Here is a 13754-nt window from a genome sequence, read left to right on the forward strand (position 1 = left end):
TGAAAAAAAGGGGAACTGTAAAGAAGATTGCAGCAGCAGAGGTCATTCTAAATGACATTGATTTATGTGATAACGATAAGATTTGGTAGGATTGCTTGGCAAAAAGAAATAGCAAAAAATTAAGGATCTATCGTTTGAAAAAAAGGGAAACTGTAAAGAAGATTGCAAAAGCAGAAGTAACTTTCAATGACATTGATTTATTTGATGACGATAAGATTTGGTGGGACTGCTTGGCAAAAAAAAATAGCAAAAAAAATTAAGGATCTATCGTTTGAAAAAAAGGGGAACTGTAAAGAAGATTGCAACAGCAGACTTCATTTTAAATGACATTGATTTATGTGATAACGATAAGATTTGATAGGGTTGCTTGGCAAAAAGAAGTAGCAAAAAATTAAGGATCGATCGTTTGAAAAATGGGAAACTGTAAAGAAGATTGCAACAGCAGACGTCATTTTAAATGACATTGATTTATGTGATAACGATAAGATTTGATAGGGTTGCTCGGCAAAAAGAAGTAGCAAAAAATTAGGGATCTATCGTTTGAAAAAAAGGGGAACTGTAAAGAAGATTGCAACAGCAGACGTCATTTTAAATTACATTGATTTATGTGATAATGATAAGATTTGGTGGGATTGCTTGGCAAAAAAAAGTAGCAAAAAATTAAGGATCTATCGTTTGAAAAAAAGGGGAACTGTAAAGAAGATTGCAACAGCAGACGTCATTTTAAATGACATTGATTTATGTGATAACGATAACATTTGGTAGGATTGCTTGGCAAAAAGAAATAGCAAAAAATTAAGGATCTATCGTTTGAAAAAAGGGGAACTGTAAAGAAGATTGCAACAGCAGACGTCATTTTAAATGACATTGATTTATGTGATAATGATAAGATTTGGTAGGATTGCTTGGCAAAAAGAAATAGAAAAAAACTAAAGATCTATCGTTTGAAAAAAGGGGAACTGTAAAGAAGATTGCAACAGCAGACGTCATTTTAAATGACATTGATTTATTTGATAACGATAAAATTTGGTGGGATTGCTTGACAAAAAGAAGTAGCAAAAGATTAAGGATCGATCGTTTGAAAAATGGGAAACTGTAAAGAAGATTGCATAAGCAGACGTCATTTTATATGACATTGATTTATGTGATAACGATAAGATTTGGCAGGATTGCTTGGCAAAAAGAAATAGCAAAAAATTAAGGATCTATCTTTTGAAAAAAAGGGAAACTGTAAAGAGGATTGCAAAAGCAGAAGTAACTTTCAATGACATTGATTTATGTGATAACGATAAGATTTGGTAGGATTGCTTGGCAAAAAGAAATAGCAAAAAATTAGGGATCTATCGTTTGAAAAAAAGGGGAACTGTAAAGAAGATTGCAACAGCAGAAGTCACTTTCAATGACATTGATTTATTTGATAACGATAAGATTTGGTGGGATTGCTTGGAAAAAGAAGTAGCAAAAAATTAAGGATAGATCGTTTGAAAAAAAGGGGAACTATAAAGAAGATTGCAACAGCAGACGTCATTTTAAATAACATTAATTTATATGATAACGATAAGATTTGGTAGGATTGCCTAGAAAAAAAAGTAGCAAAAAATTAAGGATCGATCGTTTGAAAAAGGGTAACTGTAAAGAAGATTGCAAAAGCAGAAGTAACTTTCAATGACATTGATTTATTTGATGACGATAAGATTTGGTGGGACTGCTTGGCAAAAAAAAATAGCAAAAAAAATTAAGGATCTATCGTTTGAAAAAAAAGGAAACTGTAAAGAAGATTGCAAAAGCAGACGTCATTTTAAATGACATTGATTTATGTGATAACGATAAGATTTGGCAGGATTGCTTGGCAAAAAGAAATAGCAAAAAATTAAGGATCTATCTTTTGAAAAAAAGGGAAACTGTAAAGAGGATTGCAAAAGCAGAAGTAACTTTCAATGACATTGATTTATGTGATAACGATAAGATTTGGTAGGATTGCTTGGCAAAAAGAAATAGCAAAAAATTAGGGATCTATCGTTTGAAAAAAAGGGAAACTGTGAAGAAGATTGCAAAAGCAGAAGTAACTTTCAATGACATTGATTTATTTGATGACGATAAGATTAGGTGGGACTGCTTGGCAAAAAAAAATAGCAAAAAAAATTAAGGATCTATCGTTTGAAAAAAAGGGGAACTGTAAAGAAGATTGCAACAGCAGACGTCATTTTAAATGACATTGATTTATTTGATAGCGACAAGACTTGGTGGGATTGCTTGGCAAAAAGAAGTAGCAAAAAATTAAGGATCTATCGTTTGAAAAAAAGGGGAACTGTAAAGAAGATTGCAACAGCAGACGTCATTTTAAATGACATTGATTTATGTGATAACGATAAGATTTGGTAGGATTGCTTGGCAAAAAGAAATAGCAAAAAATTAGGGATCTATCGTTTGAAAAAAGGGGAACTGTAAAGAAGATTGCAACAGCAGAAGTCACTTTCAATGACATTGATTTATTTGATAACGATAAGATTTGGTGGGATTGCTTGGAAAAAGAAGTAGCAAAAAATTAAGGATAGATCGTTTGAAAAAAAGGGGAACTATAAAGAAGATTGCAACAGCAGACGTCATTTTAAATAACATTAATTTATATGATAACGATAAGATTTGGTAGGATTGCCTAGAAAAAAAAGTAGCAAAAAATTAAGGATCGATCGTTTGAAAAAGGGTAACTGTAAAGAAGATTGCAAAAGCAGAAGTAACTTTCAATGACATTGATTTATTTGATGACGATAAGATTTGGTGGGACTGCTTGGCAAAAAAAAATAGCAAAAAAAATTAAGGATCTATCGTTTGAAAAAAAGGGAAACTGTAAAGAAGATTGCAAAAGCAGACGTCATTTTAAATGACATTGATTTATGTGATAACGATAAGATTTGGTAGGATTGCTTGGCAAAAAGAAATAGCAAAAAATTAAGGATCTATCTTTTGAAAAAAAGGGAAACTGTAAAGAGGATTGCAAAAGCAGAAGTAACTTTCAATGACATTGATTTATGTGATAACGATAAGATTTGGTAGGATTGCTTGGCAAAAAGAAATAGCAAAAAATTAGGGATCTATCGTTTGAAAAAAAGGGGAACTGTAAAGAAGATTGCAACAGCAGAAGTCACTTTCAATGACATTGATTTATTTGATAACGATAAGATTTGGTGGGATTGCTTGGAAAAAGAAGTAGCAAAAAATTAAGGATCTATCGTTTGAAAAAAAGGGGAACTGTAAAGAAGATTGCAACAGCAGACGTCATTTTAAATAACATTAATTTATATGATAACGATAAGATTTTGTAGGATTGCCTAGAAAAAAAAGTAGCAAAAAATTAAGGATCGATCGTTTGAAAAAGGGTAACTGTAAAGAAGATTGCAACAGCAGACGTCATTTTAAATGACATTGATTTATTTGATAGCGATAAGATTTGGTAGGATTGCTTGGCAAAAAGAAATAGCAAAAAATTAAGGATCTATCGTTTGAAAAAAAGGGAAACTGTAAAGAAGATTGCAACAGCAGACGTCATTTTAAATGACATTGATTTATTTGATAACGATAAGATTTGGTGGGATTGCTTGACAAAAAGAAGTAGCAAAAGATTAAGGATCCATCGTTTGAAAAATGGGAAACTGTAAAGAAGATTGCATAAGCAGACGTCATTTTATATGACATTGATTTATGTGATAACGATAAGATTTGGTGGGATTGCTTGGCAAAAAGAAGTAGCAAAAAATTAATGATCTATCGTTTGAAAAAAAGGGGAACTGTAAAGAAGATTGCAACAGCAGACGTCATTTTAAATAACATTAATTTATATGATAACGATAAGATTTGGTAGGATTGACTAGAAAAAAAAGTAGCAAAAAATTAAGGATCGATCGTTTGAAAAAGGGTAACTGTAAAGAAGATTGCAAAAGCAGAAGTAACTTTCAATGACATTGATTTATTTGATGACGATAAGATTTGGTGGGACTGCTTGGCAAAAAAAAATAGCAAAAAATGAAGGATCTTTCGTTTGAAAAAAAGGGGAACTGTAAAGAAGATTGCAACAGCAGACGTCATTTTAAATGACATTGATTTATGTGATAACGATAAGATTTGGTAGGATTGCTTGGAAAAAAAAAAAGCAAAAAATTAAGGATCTATTTTTTGAAAAAAAGGGAAACTGTAAAGAAGATTGCAAAAGCAGAAGTAACTTTCAATGACAATGATTTATGTGATAACGATAAGATTTGGTAGGATTGCTTGGCAAAAAGAAATAGCAAAAAATTAGGGATCTATCGTTTGAAAAAAAGGGGAACTGTAAAGAAGATTGCAACAGCAGAAGTCACTTTCAATGACATTTATTTATGTGATAACGATAAGATTTGGTAGGATTGCTTGGCAAAAAGAAATAGCAAAAAATTAAGGATCTATCTTTTGAAAAAAAGGGAAACTGTAAAGAAGATTGCAAAAGCAGAAGTAACTTTCAATGACATTGATTTATGTGATAACGATAAGATTTGGTAGGATTGCTTGGCAAAAAGAAATAGCAAAAAATTAAGGATCTATCGTTTGAAAAAAAGGGAAACTGTAAAGAAGATTGCAACAGCAGACGTCATTTTAAATGACATTGATTTATTTGATAACGATAAGATTTGGTGGGATTGCTTGACAAAAAAAAATAGCAAAAAAAATTAAGGATCTATCTTTTCAAAAAAGGGGAACTGTAAAGAAGATTGCAACAGCAGACGTCATTTTAAATGACATTGATTCATTTGATAACGATAAGATTTGGTGGGATTGCTTGGCAAAAGAAGTAGCAAAAAATGAAGGATCTTTCGTTTGAAAAAAAGGGGAACTGTAAAGAAGATTGCAACAGCAGACGTCATTTTAAATGACATTGATTTATGTGATAACGATAAGATTTGGTAGGATTGCTTGGCAAAAAAAAAAAGCAAAAAATTAAGGATCTATCTTTTGAAAAAAAGGGAAACTGTAAAGAAGATTGCAAAAGCAGAAGTAACTTTCAATGACATTGATTTATGTGATAACGATAAGATTTGGTAGGATTGCTTGGCAAAAAGAAATAGCAAAAAATTAGGGATCTATCGTTTGAAAAAAGGGGAACTGTAAAGAAGATTGCAACAGCAGAAGTCACTTTCAATGACATTGATTTATTTGATAACGATAAGATTTGGTGGGATTGCTTGGAAAAAGAAGTAGCAAAAAATTAAGGATAGATCGTTTGAAAAAAAGGGGAACTATAAAGAAGATTGCAACAGCAGACGTCATTTTAAATAACATTAATTTATATGATAACGATAAGATTTGGTAGGATTGCCTAGAAAAAAAAGTAGCAAAAAATTAAGGATCGATCGTTTGAAAAAGGGTAACTGTAAAGAAGATTGCAAAAGCAGAAGTAACTTTCAATGACATTGATTTATTTGATGACGATAAGATTTGGTGGGACTGCTTGGCAAAAAAAAATAGCAAAAAAAATTAAGGATCTATCGTTTGAAAAAAAGGGAAACTGTAAAGAAGATTGCAAAAGCAGACGTCATTTTAAATGACATTGATTTATGTGATAACGATAAGATTTGGTAGGATTGCTTGGCAAAAAGAAATAGCAAAAAATTAAGGATCTATCTTTTGAAAAAAAGGGAAACTGTAAAGAGGATTGCAAAAGCAGAAGTAACTTTCAATGACATTGATTTATGTGATAACGATAAGATTTGGTAGGATTGCTTGGCAAAAAGAAATAGCAAAAAATTAGGGATCTATCGTTTGAAAAAAAGGGGAACTGTAAAGAAGATTGCAACAGCAGAAGTCACTTTCAATGACATTGATTTATTTGATAACGATAAGATTTGGTGGGATTGCTTGGAAAAAGAAGTAGCAAAAAATTAAGGATCTATCGTTTGAAAAAAAGGGGAACTGTAAAGAAGATTGCAACAGCAGACGTCATTTTAAATAACATTAATTTATATGATAACGATAAGATTTTGTAGGATTGCCTAGAAAAAAAAGTAGCAAAAAATTAAGGATCGATCGTTTGAAAAAGGGTAACTGTAAAGAAGATTGCAAAAGCAGAAGTAACTTTCAATGACATTGATTTATGTGATAACGATAAGATTTGGTAGGATTGCTTGGCAAAAAGAAATAGCAAAAAATTAGGGATCTATCGTTTGAAAAAAAGGGGAACTGTAAAGAAGATTGCAACAGCAGACGTCATTTTAAATTACATTGATTTATTTGATAGCGATAAGATTTGGTGGGATTGCTTGGCAAAAAGAAATAGCAAAAAATTAAGGATCTATCGTTTGAAAAAAGGGGAACTGTAAAGAAGATTGCAACAGCAGACGTCATTTTAAATGACATTGATTTATTTGATAACGATAAGATTTGGTAGGATTGCTTGGCAAAAAGAAATAGCAAAAAATTAAGGATCTATCGTTTGAAAAAAAGGGAAACTGTAAAGAAGATTGCAACAGCAGACGTCATTTTAAATGACATTGATTTATTTGATAACGATAAGATTTGGTGGGATTGCTTGACAAAAAGAAGTAGCAAAAGATTAAGGATCCATCGTTTGAAAAATGGGGAACTGTAAAGAAGATTGCAACAGCAGAAGTCACTTTCAATGACATTGATTTATTTGATAACGATAAGATTTGGTGGGATTGCTTGGCAAAAAGAAGTAGCAAAAAATTAAGGATCTATCGTTTGAAAAAAAGGGGAACTGTAAAGAAGATTGCAACAGCAGACGTCATTTTAAATAACATTAATTTATATGATAACGATAAGATTTTGTAGGATTGCCTAGAAAAAAAAGTAGCAAAAAATTAAGGATCGATCGTTTGAAAAAGGGTAACTGTAAAGAAGATTGCAAAAGCAGAAGTAACTTTCAATGACATTGATTTATGTGATAACGATAAGATTTGGTAGGATTGCTTGGCAAAAAGAAATAGCAAAAAATTAGGGATCTATCGTTTGAAAAAAAGGGGAACTGTAAAGAAGATTGCAACAGCAGACGTCATTTTAAATTACATTGATTTATTTGATAGCGATAAGATTTGGTGGGATTGCTTGGCAAAAAGAAATAGCAAAAAATTAAGGATCTATCGTTTGAAAAAAGGGGAACTGTAAAGAAGATTGCAACAGCAGACGTCATTTTAAATGACATTGATTTATTTGATAACGATAAGATTTGGTAGGATTGCTTGGCAAAAAGAAATAGCAAAAAATTAAGGATCTATCGTTTGAAAAAAAGGGAAACTGTAAAGAAGATTGCAACAGCAGACGTCATTTTAAATGACATTGATTTATTTGATAACGATAAGATTTGGTGGGATTGCTTGACAAAAAGAAGTAGCAAAAGATTAAGGATCCATCGTTTGAAAAATGGGAAACTGTAAAGAAGATTGCATAAGCAGACGTCATTTTATATGACATTGATTTATGTGATAACGATAAGATTTGGTGGGATTGCTTGGCAAAAAGAAGTAGCAAAAAATTAAGGATCTATCGTTTGAAAAAAAGGGGAACTGTAAAGAAGATTGCAACAGCAGACGTCATTTTAAATAACATTAATTTATATGATAACGATAAGATTTGGTAGGATTGACTAGAAAAAAAAGTAGCAAAAAATTAAGGATCGATCGTTTGAAAAAGGGTAACTGTAAAGAAGATTGCAAAAGCAGAAGTAACTTTCAATGACATTGATTTATTTGATGACGATAAGATTTGGTGGGACTGCTTGGCAAAAAAAAATAGCAAAAAAAATTAAGGATCGATCGTTTGAAAAAAAGGGGAACTGTAAAGAAGATTGCAACAGCATACGTCATTTTAAATGACATTGATTTATTTGATAGCGACAAGACTTGGTGGGATTGCTTGGCAAAAAGAAGTAGCAAAAAATTAGGGATCTATCGTTTGAAAAAAAGGGAACTGTAAAGAAGATTGCAACAGCAGACGTCATTTTAAATTACATTGATTTATTTGATAGCGATAAGAGTTGGTGGGATTGCTTGGCAAAAAGAAGTAGCAAAAAATAAAGGATCTATCGTTTGAAAAAAAGGGGAACTGTAAAGAAGATTGCAACAGCAGACGTCATTTTAAATGACATTGATTCATTTGATAACGATAAGATTTGGTGGGATTGCTTGGCAAAAGAAGTAGCAAAAAATGAAGGATCTTTCGTTTGAAAAAAAGGGGAACTGTAAAGAAGATTGCAACAGCAGACGTCATTTTAAATGACATTGATTTATGTGATACCGATAAGATTTGGTAGGATTGCTTGGAAAAAAAAAAAAGCAAAAAATTAAGGATCTATTTTTTGAAAAAAAGGGAAACTGTAAAGAAGATTGCAAAAGCAGAAGTAACTTTCAATGACATTGATTTATTTGATAACGATAAGATTTGGTGGGATTGCTTGGAAAAAGAAGTAGCAAAAAATTAAGGATAGATCGTTTGAAAAAAAGGGGAACTATAAAGAAGATTGCAACAGCAGACGTCATTTTAAATAACATTAATTTATATGATAACGATAAGATTTGGTAGGATTGCCTAGAAAAAAAAGTAGCAAAAAATTAAGAATCGATCGTTTGAAAAAGGGTAACTGTAAAGAAGATTGCAAAAGCAGAAGTAACTTTCAATGACATTGATTTATTTGATGACGATAAGATTTGGTGGGACTGCTTGGCAAAAAAAAATAGCAAAAAAAATTAAGGATCTATCGTTTGAAAAAAAGGGAAACTGTAAAGAAGATTGCAAAAGCAGACGTCATTTTAAATGACATTGATTTATGTGATAACGATAAGATTTGGCAGGATTGCTTGGCAAAAAGAAATAGCAAAAAATTAAGGATCTATCTTTTGAAAAAAAGGGAAACTGTAAAGAGGATTGCAAAAGCAGAAGTAACTTTCAATGACATTGATTTATGTGATAACGATAAGATTTGGTAGGATTGCTTGGCAAAAAGAAATAGCAAAAAATTAGGGATCTATCGTTTGAAAAAAAGGGGAACTGTAAAGAAGATTGCAACAGCAGAAGTCACTTTCAATGACATTGATTTATTTGATAACGATAAGATTTGGTGGGATTGCTTGGAAAAAGAAGTAGCAAAAAATTAAGGATCTATCGTTTGAAAAAAAGGGGAACTGTAAAGAAGATTGCAACAGCAGACGTCATTTTAAATAACATTAATTTATATGATAACGATAAGATTTTGTAGGATTGCCTAGAAAAAAAAGTAGCAAAAAATTAAGGATCGATCGTTTGAAAAAGGGTAACTGTAAAGAAGATTGCAAAAGCAGAAGTAACTTTCAATGACATTGATTTATGTGATAACGATAAGATTTGGTAGGATTGCTTGGCAAAAAGAAATAGCAAAAAATTAGGGATCTATCGTTTGAAAAAAAGGGGAACTGTAAAGAAGATTGCAACAGCAGACGTCATTTTAAATTACATTGATTTATTTGATAGCGATAAGATTTGGTGGGATTGCTTGGCAAAAAGAAATAGCAAAAAATTAAGGATCTATCGTTTGAAAAAAGGGGAACTGTAAAGAAGATTGCAACAGCAGACGTCATTTTAAATGACATTGATTTATTTGATAACGATAAGATTTGGTAGGATTGCTTGGCAAAATGAAATAGCAAAAAATTAAGGATCTATCGTTTGAAAAAAAGGGAAACTGTAAAGAAGATTGCAACAGCAGACGTCATTTTAAATGACATTGATTTATTTGATAACGATAAGATTTGGTGGGATTGCTTGACAAAAAGAAGTAGCAAAAGATTAAGGATCCATCGTTTGAAAAATGAGAAACTGTAAAGAAGATTGCATAAGCAGACGTCATTTTATATGACATTGATTTATGTGATAACGATAAGATTTGGTGGGATTGCTTGGCAAAAAGAAGTAGCAAAAAATTAAGGATCTATCGTTTGAAAAAAAGGGGAACTGTAAAGAAGATTGCAACAGCAGAAGTCACTTTCAATGACATTGATTTATTTGATAACGATAAGATTTGGTGGGATTGCTTGGAAAAAGAAGTAGCAAAAAATTAAGGATCTATCGTTTGAAAAAAAGGGGAACTGTAAAGAAGATTGCAACAGCAAACGTCATTTTAAATAACATTAATTTATATGATAACGATAAGATTTTGTAGGATTGCCTAGAAAAAAAAGTAGCAAAAAATTAAGGATCGATCGTTTGAAAAAGGGTAACTGTAAAGAAGATTGCAAAAGCAGAAGTAACTTTCAATGACATTGATTTATTTGATGACGATAAGATTTGGTGGGACTGCTTGGCAAAAAAAAATAGCAAAAAAAATTAAGGATCTATCGTTTGAAAAAAAGGGGAACTGTAAAGAAGATTGCAACAGCAGACGTCATTTTAAATGACATTGATTTATTTGATAGCTACAAGACTTGGTGGGATTGCTTGGCAAAAAGAAGTAGCAAAAAATTAGGGATCTATCGTTTGAAAAAAAGGGGAACTGTAAAGAAGATTGCAACAGCAGACGTCATTTTAAATTACATTGATTTATTTGATAACGATAAGATTTGGTGGGATTGCTTGGCAAAAAGAAGTAGCAAAAAATTAAGGATCTTTCGTTTGAAAAAAAGGGGAACTGTGAAGAAGATTGCAACAGCAGACGTCATTTTAAATGACATTGATTTATGTTATAACGATAAGATTTGGTAGGATTGCTTGGCAAAAAGAAATAGCAAAAAATTAAGGATCTATCTTTTGAAAAAAAGGGAAACTGTAAAGAAGATTGCAAAAGCAGAAGTAACTTTCAATGACATTGATTTATGTGATAACGATAAGATTTGGTAGGATTGCTTGGCAAAAAGAAATAGCAAAAAATTAGGGATCTATCGTTTGAAAAAAAGGAGAACTGTAAAGAAGATTGCAACAGCAGACGTCATTTTAAATGACATTGATTTATTTGATAGCTACAAGACTTGGTGGGATTGCTTGGCAAAAAGAAGTAGCAAAAAATGAAGGATCTTTCGTTTGAAAAAAAGGGGAACTGTAAAGAAGATTGCAACAGCAGACGTCATTTTAAATAACATTAATTTATATGATAACGATAAGATTTTGTAGGATTGCCTAGAAAAAAAAGTAGCAAAAAATTAAGGATCGATCGTTTGAAAAAGGGTAACTGTAAAGAAGATTGCAAAAGCAGAAGTAACTTTCAATGACATTGATTTATTTGATGACGATAAGATTTGGTGGGACTGCTTGGCAAAAAAAAATAGCAAAAAAAATTAAGGATCTATCGTTTGAAAAAAAGGGGAACTGTAAAGAAGATTGCAACAGCAGACGTCATTTTAAATGACATTGATTTATTTGATAGCTACAAGACTTGGTGGGATTGCTTGGCAAAAAGAAGTAGCAAAAAATTAGGGATCTATCGTTTGAAAAAAAGGGGAACTGTAAAGAAGATTGCAACAGCAGACGTCATTTTAAATTACATTGATTTATTTGATAGCGATAAGATTTGGTGGGATTGCTTGGCAAAAAGAAGTAGCAAAAAATTAAGGATCTTTCGTTTGAAAAAAAGGGGAACTGTGAAGAAGATTGCAACAGCAGACGTCATTTTAAATGACATTGATTTATGTTATAACGATAAGATTTGGTAGGATTGCTTGGCAAAAAGAAATAGCAAAAAATTAAGGATCTATCTTTTGAAAAAAAGGGAAACTGTAAAGAAGATTGCAAAAGCAGAAGTAACTTTCAATGACATTGATTTATGTGATAACGATAAGATTTGGTAGGATTGCTTGGCAAAAAGAAATAGCAAAAAATTAGGGATCTATCGTTTGAAAAAAAGGAGAACTGTAAAGAAGATTGCAACAGCAGACGTCATTTTAAATGACATTGATTTATTTGATAGCTACAAGACTTGGTGGGATTGCTTGGCAAAAAGAAGTAGCAAAAAATGAAGGATCTTTCGTTTGAAAAAAAGAGGAACTGTAAAGAAGATTGCAACAGCAGACGTCATTTTAAATGACATTGATTTATGTGATAACGATAAGATTTGGTAGGATTGCTTGGCAAAAAGAAATAGCAAAAAATTAGGGATCTATCGTTTGAAAAAAAGGGGAACTGTAAAGAAGATTGCAACAGCAGAAGTCACTTTCAATGACATTGATTTATTTGATAACGATAAGATTTGGTGGGATTGCTTGGAAAAAGAAGTAGCAAAAAATTAAGGATCGATCGTTTGAAAAAGGGTAACTGTAAAGAAGATTGCAAAAGCAGAAGTAACTTTCAATGACATTGATTTATTTGATGACGATAAGATTTGGTGGGACTGCTTGGCAAAAAAAAATAGCAAAAAAAATTAAGGATCTATCGTTTGAAAAAAAGGGGAACTGTAAAGAAGATTGCAACAGCAGACGTCATTTTAAATGACATTGATTTATTTGATAGCTACAAGACTTGGTGGGATTGCTTGGCAAAAAGAAGTAGCAAAAAATTAGGGATCTATCGTTTGAAAAAAAGGGGAACTGTAAAGAAGATTGCAACAGCAGACGTCATTTTAAATTACATTGATTTATTTGATAGCGATAAGATTTGGTGGGATTGCTTGGCAAAAAGAAGTAGCAAAAAATTAAGGATCTTTCGTTTGAAAAAAAGGGGAACTGTGAAGAAGATTGCAACAGCAGACGTCATTTTAAATGACATTGATTTATGTTATAACGATAAGATTTGGTAGGATTGCTTGGCAAAAAGAAATAGCAAAAAATTAAGGATCTATCTTTTGAAAAAAAGGGAAACTGTAAAGAAGATTGCAAAAGCAGAAGTAACTTTCAATGACATTGATTTATGTGATAACGATAAGATTTGGTAGGATTGCTTGGCAAAAAGAAATAGCAAAAAATTAGGGATCTATCGTTTGAAAAAAAGGAGAACTGTAAAGAAGATTGCAACAGCAGACGTCATTTTAAATGACATTGATTTATTTGATAGCTACAAGACTTGGTGGGATTGCTTGGCAAAAAGAAGTAGCAAAAAATTAGGGATCTATCGTTTGAAAAAAAGGGGAACTGTAAAGAAGATTGCAACAGCAGACGTCATTTTAAATTACATTGATTTATTTGATAGCGATAAGATTTGGTGGGATTGCTTGGCAAAAAGAAGTAGCAAAAAATTAAGGATCTTTCGTTTGAAAAAAAGGGGAACTGTGAAGAAGATTGCAACAGCAGACGTCATTTTAAATGACATTGATTTATGTTATAACGATAAGATTTGGTAGGATTGCTTGGCAAAAAGAAATAGCAAAAAATTAAGGATCTATCTTTTGAAAAAAAGGGAAACTGTAAAGAAGATTGCAAAAGCAGAAGTAACTTTCAATGACATTGATTTATGTGATAACGATAAGATTTGGTAGGATTGCTTGGCAAAAAGAAATAGCAAAAAATTAGGGATCTATCGTTTGAAAAAAAGGAGAACTGTAAAGAAGATTGCAACAGCAGACGTCATTTTAAATGACATTGGTTTATGTGATAACGATAAGATTTGATAGGATTGCTTGGCAAAAAGAAATAGCAAAAAATTAAGGATGTATCGTTTGAAAAAAGGGGAACTGTAAAGAAGATTGCAACAGCAGACGTCATTTTAAATGACATTGATTTATGTGATAATGATAAGATTTGGTAGGATTGCTTGGCAAAAAGAAATAGCAAAAGATTAAGGATCTATCGTTTGAAAAAAGGGGAACTGTAAAGAAGATT

The 13754-nt window shown here is 31.6% G+C and overlaps 1 long non-coding RNA gene across 1 annotated transcript in view; it reads right to left on the reverse strand.

The window, feature by feature from the left end:
- LOC135693920 (uncharacterized) overlaps nt 1-13754 on the reverse strand; it is a 47206-nt gene that overhangs the window by 26070 nt on the left and 7382 nt on the right. The gene's annotated exons all lie outside the window — the stretch shown is intronic.

This window comes from Rhopilema esculentum, chromosome 11, assembly GCF_057945365.1.
Source record: "Rhopilema esculentum isolate cy_ngs chromosome 11, ASM5794536v1, whole genome shotgun sequence".
In the NCBI taxonomy this organism is placed as follows: Eukaryota; Metazoa; Cnidaria; class Scyphozoa; order Rhizostomeae; family Rhizostomatidae; genus Rhopilema; species Rhopilema esculentum.